Source organism: Dendrobates tinctorius, unplaced genomic scaffold (genome assembly GCF_039654945.1).
Source record: "Dendrobates tinctorius isolate UK_male_01 unplaced genomic scaffold, ASM3965494v1 ptg000092l, whole genome shotgun sequence".
Taxonomy (NCBI): domain Eukaryota; kingdom Metazoa; phylum Chordata; class Amphibia; order Anura; family Dendrobatidae; genus Dendrobates; species Dendrobates tinctorius.
In genome coordinates this window covers 10,219,846-10,227,500 of record NW_027361760.1, presented here as the reverse complement: position 1 = coordinate 10,227,500, position 7,655 = coordinate 10,219,846, and positions in this window count along the sequence as shown.

Genomic DNA, 7,655 nt, shown 5'->3' with positions numbered 1-7,655 from the left:
AAAGATATAGAGATAGATAACGGATAGATAAATAGATAGATAGGTATAGAGATAGATAGATATAGATATTAGATAGAGATATATATAGATAAAGATAGATAGATATAGATGGTAGCTAGATAGATAATAAATATAGAGATAATAGATATAGAGATAGAGTAAGATAGATATAGAGATAGATAGATAGACATAATAGATATAGAGATATATATAGAAAGATATAGAGATAGATAGATAGATATAGAGATAGATGTAGAGATAGAAAGATAGATATAAAGATAGATAGATAGAGATAGATATAGATAATAGATAGAGATAGAGATAGATAGATATAGATAATAGATAGAGATAGAAAGATAGATAGATATAAGAGAGATAGAGAGAGAGATAGAGAGAGATATATTGAGAAATAGAGATAGATAGATAGAGACAGATAGAGAGAGCGAGAGAGATATAAAAAAAAAAACAAAACACAATACTCACCTCTCCTCCTCGCTCCCACGCTGATCCCGGCTTCAGTGTCAGGAGCTGCCCCCTCTGCCAGACACACAGCGGGTGCGCGATGTAGTGACGTCATCGCGCACCGGCTGTGAGTCAGGAGCAGAGAAGACTGAGGGCGGCGCCGGCCCTGATGCAGAGCAGCTTACTGGGCTGGGGGCGGGGCCTCTGGGGGAGGAGACCTGAAATGATATTCACTGCTTCGCAGTGAATATTCATTTCTCTTTAGCAGCGGGGACAGGGGCTCCTGCCTCCTGACACCCGCTGCTGCTCCGCTGGCAGGGGCCCCCATAGCAGCTGCATGGTGTGCGACACACCACTGGCTGGGGGCCCCTGGAGCAGCGGGGGCCCTAGGCAACTGCTGGCCCTGTATGCCAGCAGGTGCCAGGGCCCACCAGATGCCAGGGCCCACCGGAGAATCCTCCGGTTCCCCGGTGGGCCAGTCCGACGCTGCGCATACGTACATATATTTAACATGGTTAAAAACATATGTGACATGCACAAGTGTGAACAAGTCGGTAAGACAATGCTCACACCAGCCAATGGCTGAAACACAACAAGAAAACACAAAATGACAAATTTGCAAAAATACTCTGCAGTAAAAAACCTGACAGTAATCAGCAAGTGCTGTATAACAAATACAGGGTATTTAGTCGATACGTTTTTTGCAAAAAATGTATACCAAGCCGCTTCACCACGTCACGGTAATCCTTCACGAAGCAGTCCCTATCTAATGTATTTAAAACCTGAGCACGGTTTGGGAGATCCCACCCCTCTCCTGTGTGACGTGCACATAAATGAGCTGTCTTACACCACAAGCCCATATACTAGGAGGCGCCTGTCTGTATCCTGTTCATTTAGACACTGTTCACATGTTTAGGTTTTAAAAACATTAGATAGGGACTGCTTTGTGAAGGGTTACTATTCTGACTCATGGATATGTAGAACGTATGGTGCCTGGATAGACCTCTCTTTCTGGGCCCCTTCCGTATCGACCTGTACTCACGTTCATACCGATTAATCAGACAGCTTAACTCAGCCACGATCTCATGTAAGAAGACTCCAGGAAAAGAGGGATGCTTTAACTGAAATTCTTGTATTATGATGAAAGCAGCAGGTAAAAAGGAATATTCTTCAGAGGACATGTAACAGGATGCATACAGATGGAGGGACGATCACAAAATGGAGAATGAAGGAGGGAACAAACATACATCACAGGACTACAGGGAGAGAGTTGGAACAAAATACAGGGAAAGGCAAACTTCTGCCTAGCAACAGATGATGCAACACAAACAATGCAAATATTAAATGATTTCCCAAGTCGTGGGACATGACACTCCCCGTCTGAAATCCTTGGATTTCACGATGTCCGTAATTCTTCGAAGTCGTTCGAACCTGAAAAACAAGAGAAAAGAGAAAAACATGTATGCAATAATAAACATCAAACATTTTTAAAGTCCAACTCGTTGTTGTTGACCCGTAGATCACACCGGAAGATAAGTCCAAGACTATAAACCCATCTTCGGATTGGGGAAGCCGGAAACATGCCAACTCTTCCACCAACACAGCAATCCTATGGAAAATGTCAATGTTCAATAAAAAACTGGGGAATGAGGAGGAATGCTCCCCGTCGTGAGCAACGTCCAGGAGCAATGTTCAGTTCATGTGACTTCCTCCTTTGGCAGTAGCAGCACGAGATCGGTGACCGGACGGAGGAAGGTTCGGGTAGAGCTCCCTTTTGTCACCTTAACTTCTGTCTTACGAGTCTTTCCGTCCTCGCTGGGCATGACCTTGGTGATAAGACCCATTGGCCAGTCGTTACGATGAGCCTCTTTGTCTTTTAAGAGAACAAGGTCTCCTTCTTGGAGATTGGGACTGGGTGTCTGCCATTTGTGACGGTTTTGAAGCAGGTGCAAGTATTCGGTCTTCCAACGGTGCCAAAACATGTTGGCTATGTGTTGTACTTGCTTCCACTGACGTTTGTAAATGTCCTTGTTATCAAAATTCCCGGGAGGAACTGTAGCAGCTCCAATCTTCTGTGTAAGAAGTGTAGCTGGGGTAAGAATCATTGGAGAATAACAACATGGGACTTGGAGTTGCTCTAAGAACTTCAAGGACTTCTTCCATGTCTCCCACCTTTGCTGTTTCTGAGTCAGAAGCGGGGTGTCCCAATCAGTGTTCTCGGCAGTGAGCTGTCTTAACAGTATCTTGCCTTGAATAGTGATGGATGCTACAAACCCGAGAGGATCGTAGATGCTGTTTATGACAGATAGGACTCCTCGTTTGGTAAAGGGTTTGTCACAGGGCGACACTTGGAAGGTGAAGGTGTCCTGTTTGATATCCCACAGTAAACCAAGGCTGCGCTGTGTGGGAGGAACATCAGAAGCTAGGTTGAGGTCCTTTAGGTTCGTTGCATGGTCCTCAGATGGAAACGCGCTCATTACTTCTTGACTGTTAGAGATGATCTTGTGGAGTCTGAGGTTTGATGTGGATAGCATTTCCTGTGTCCTGGAGAGTAGGTCAAATGCCTCTTCACTTGTGGGCAAGGACTTGAGCCCGTCGTCTACGTAGAAGTTCTTCTGTACGAATTGACGAGCATCGGATCCGTACTCTCTCTCACCTTCCTGGGCTGTCCGTCTCAGTTCGTAGATCGCCACAGCAGGTGAAGGACTGTTGCCGAAGACATGGACCTTCATCCGGTAGTCTATGACTTGATTGTTGACATTGTTGTCTTTGTGCCATAGGAACCTAAGATAGTTTCTGCTGTCTTCCTTCATGATGAAGCAATGAAACATCTGCTGGATGTCGGCCATTATAGCAACAGGTTCTTGTCTGAAGCGGATCAATACTCCAAGGAGGCTGTTGTTCAGGTTGGGTCCAGTTAGTAGCAGGTTGTTGAGAGAGAGGCCTTCATACTGAGCACTGGAGTCAAACACCTCTCTGATCTGGTTAGGCTTGCGAGGGTGATAGACACCAAAGGATGGAAGGTACCAACATTCTTCTCCTTCCTTCAGTGGTGGCGCAGGTTCAGCATGATCTTTGTCAAAGATGTTCTGCATAAAGTCAATGAAATGCTTCTCCATCTCTGGTTTCCTCTTTAGGGTACGTTTTAAGGATGAGAACCTTGCAGTTGCTTGCTGCAGGTTGTTTGGCAACCTCGCTCTTGGGAAACGAAAGGGTAAAGGAGCTACCCAACTATTGGAGTCATCTTGAACAAATTCTTTGTCCATAACCTTTATGAATTCTTTATCTTCCCTTGTGGGTGCTAACTTGTTGTCTTCACTTGTGGAATCGAACACTGTTGACCCGAGGTTTTCGTCCCAGGGCTGGAGCATGTTCATGTTGTTGAAGGATTCCTGTTGCCTCTTGGTGTTGCTCACTTTCTCTTTCACCCAGTAATGATGTGGGCATGGCTGAAAGTGAGTGCTGCGACCATTTGGCAAGATGTGTGTTTTGTAAGAGGAGATGTTATTAGGTCTCTTCATCTTGTGTATGCAAACATCGCCTATAATTACCCAGCCTAGATCAAAGCGTTGGGCAAATGGTGCGTCGTGTGGTCCGTTAATTTGCTGACGTACCTTGTGCAGCCGGAGAATGTCTCTGCCAAGCAGAATCAGGATATCTGCGCTGTTGTTGAGGGCTGGTATCTTGTTTGCTATCCCCTTGAGATGTGGATGATGAAGAACAGCCTCTGGCGTTGGGATCTCTTCTCGATTGGATGGAATCTGGTTGCACTCGACAAGTGTGGGTAAGGGTATCTCCACGGTGTTGTCGAGGGATGTCGCTATAAGACCACTGGCCCTTCTCCCAGAGACCTCTGTAACACCGCTGCAGGTACCTAAGGTGTAAGGGTAAGCATTTCCCTTTAAGTTAAACATATCAAAGAGTTCTGACCTTGCAAGTGATCGGTTGCTCTGATCATCCAAGAGGACGTACACCTTCGCGGCTTTCTCTGGGTGACCGTTGGGATATACGTTCACCAGGCAAATCTTCGCACAGGACTTGTCCCAGAGACCTTCTCTGCAGACTTCTGTGCATGAAGAAGATATTGTGGTATGACTTGCAGTTTGAGCTGCGTCCTCCCCGCCATGGCTCGTGGTGGGGGAAGGAGTACGTGTAGAGTCAGGACGGTATGGGTGAAGTGCTTGTACGTGATCCTCACTGTCACACTCCATACACTTAATTGTAGTTTTACAGTCTTTAGCAAGGTGTTCAGTAGAAGCACAGCATCTGTAGCATACCCCGAACTTCTTTAGAAGTTCCTTGCGTTCTTGGAGCGGTTTCTTCCTGAAGCCGATGCACTTTTTTAAGGGATGTGGCTTCTTGTGGATGGGACACTCACGATTTGGGTTCTCTATCTTTTCACCCTTGTTGCTCTTGCCTGGGGCTGATGTTGGTAAGGGAAGAATATCCATCTTCTTCACTGACACTGGACCCCTCCGGTTTCTGTCAATCGAGCGTGTGCTCACGTATTTAGAGGGAGGTGAAGCTGGGCCACTGGATTCTCCGTAGGAAAAGCTTGGGTCGTTCTTACGCTCTGCAATGTCTTTTATAAACTCACAGAAGTAGGAGAACGGAGGAAATGACACTTGATGGTCTTTCTTGTATTTTGACCCTATTGCAGTCCACTTCTCTTGTACATTGTATGGTAGCTTGGAGATAATGGGGTTTACTCCACGAGCAGTGTCCAGGTAGCTAAGGCCAGGTAGGTGGGTGTCTGCCTTGGCCAGCTGGAGCTCTAACAGCAGGTCACTGAGCTCTAGGAACTTTGAACTGTCCTTGCTGGATATCTTTGTAAAACTCTGTAGTCGCTTGAACAGTGCATCCTCTATGGTTTCTGGACTGCCAAAGTTTCTCTCTATTCTTTCCCATGCAGCCATGAGACCAGCCGTTGGATTACTGATATGTACAGACCTGAGTCTCTTGACACGCTCTGTGGATTGTGGTCCTAACCATCTGATCAGCAGGTCCAGCTCTTCCGCAGCAGTGATGCCGAGGTCACCAGTTACGGTTCTAAAGGCACTTTTCCAACCTCTGTAATTTTCAGGTTGGTCGTCGAACCTTGTGAGACCGGTTTTAGTAAGTTCACAGCGAATCATGTACCTTGCGAAGTCGGACATGTCTGTTCTTTCTGACTTAGGATGCACAATTGTAGACTGAGCGGTGTTGTACATAGGGGTGGAGACGTCTTGGCCTTGAAACATGGGGAAGTATGGAGCGGCATATGCATTTAGTCCAGCAACTGGTTTGGTGGGTATAGTTTCTGCTACATGTGGAGGTGGCACTGTGTGGTTGTCGAGGGTATAATGACCTTGAATGCAGGATTCTGTAAGTGGATCGGCATCCTGGTGCTCTAGAGAAGCGTCAACACCATCAAGAGTGTTAGTGATGATCTGTGGTTCGCCATCTTGGCTTAGCACGTAGTCTCTTGTGCGTTCAATAGGGTCTTCTGCCTCCATTTCACACAAACTGACACTGTCTCTTTGACTCCCACTGACAGCCTGCTCGAGTACCTTTAATTCTGCCATGGCTGTTGCATGCTCACATTCCTTCTCTAGAGCTTCCTTTTCTGCTTTCACGCGTGCCGCTTCTGCATCCATTTCTGCTCTATTTTGTGCAGCAGCTGCATCCATTTCTGCTCTCTTTTGTGCAACAGCTGCGTCCATTTCTGCTCTTTTGTGCAAAGGCAGCTTGTACCTTAGTAGTTTCAGCCTTAGCACGTGCTCTTATAAGCTGCTCAGTAAGAGTAGAATATTTTGATGAACTTGACCTAGATGAACGTTTTGAGTGCTTACACGATTTGGATGAGCGAGTTGATGCATCTGGTGTTCGTGCGATTCTAGCCTCTATCCTGGCTTTAATGTCACGTACAGTGCAGTCTCTTTCAGAATTAAGCTGCTGGAAACCTTGCAATTCGTTTAAAGTCTCTGGGAGATTCAGTTTCTTCAGGAGAATAATGTATTGGTCACTCTTCTCCATGTACATTTGGTATGCTGTGCATAATTGTTCTAGAACTCCCTCTGGTGGTAACTCATGAGAAGCAGGCCTTGATGCAGTGTCTATATGACTCAGCACTTTCTTCCATACTGAAGACACATCACTATATAATTCACATTTTGCAGTCTCTAAATTCTCCATGACTTTCCATGTGGGTTTGACTGTACGTTTTCCCCTTTCGCTAGATGGTGGATGGGGGTCTGGGTCTCTTTCCTGTGCTTGTAAGTCTGGTAGAGACATTCTATTCCTTGCTTCAGACATGATTAGATTGCAGGCTGGAAGAGTTGATGATGGGGTTTATACTTCCCACTGTTCAGCAACAGGATATACACAGAGACTCTGCACAGAGTTGATACTTTGTATCTAATGCTGGAGCAGCTGCAGGGTCCTGTGTAATGATGGGAGTTATATTCCTCTCTGTTCAGCTGCAGTGTGTAGCTTCTATGCACGCTGGGGTCTGGCTGGAACTGGGTTAGTCTATCTGGGAAATGTCCTTTTGCACAGAGATTTAGCACAGACCTTGAGTTACTGTCTCTGAAGGCAGGTTAATCCTTTTTACTATTCTGACTCATGGATATGTAGAACGTATGGTGCCTGGATAGACCTCTCTTTCTGGGCCCCTTCCGTATCGACCTGTACTCACGTTCATACCGATTAATCAAACAGCTTAACTCAGCCACGATCTCATGTAAGAAGACTCCAGGAAAAGAGGGATGCTTTAACTGAAATTCTTGTATTATGATGAAAGCAGCAGGTAAAAAGGAATATTCTTCAGAGGACATGTAACAGGATGCATACAGATGGAGGGACGATCACAAAATGGAGAATGAAGGAGGGAACAAACATACATCACAGGACTACAGGGAGAGAGTTGGAACAAAATACAGGGAAAGGCAAACTTCTGCCTAGCAACAGATGATGCAACACAAACAATGCAAATATTAAATGATTTCCCAAGTCGTGGGACATGAGGGTTACCGTGACGTGGTGAAGCGGCTTGGTATACATTTTTTGCAAAAAACGTATCTACTAAACACCCTGTATTTGTTATACAGCACTTGCTGATTACTGTCAGGTTTTTTACTGCAGAGTATTTTTGCAAATTTGTCATTTTGTGTTTTCTTGTTGTGTTTCAGCCATTGGGTGGTGTGAGCATTGTC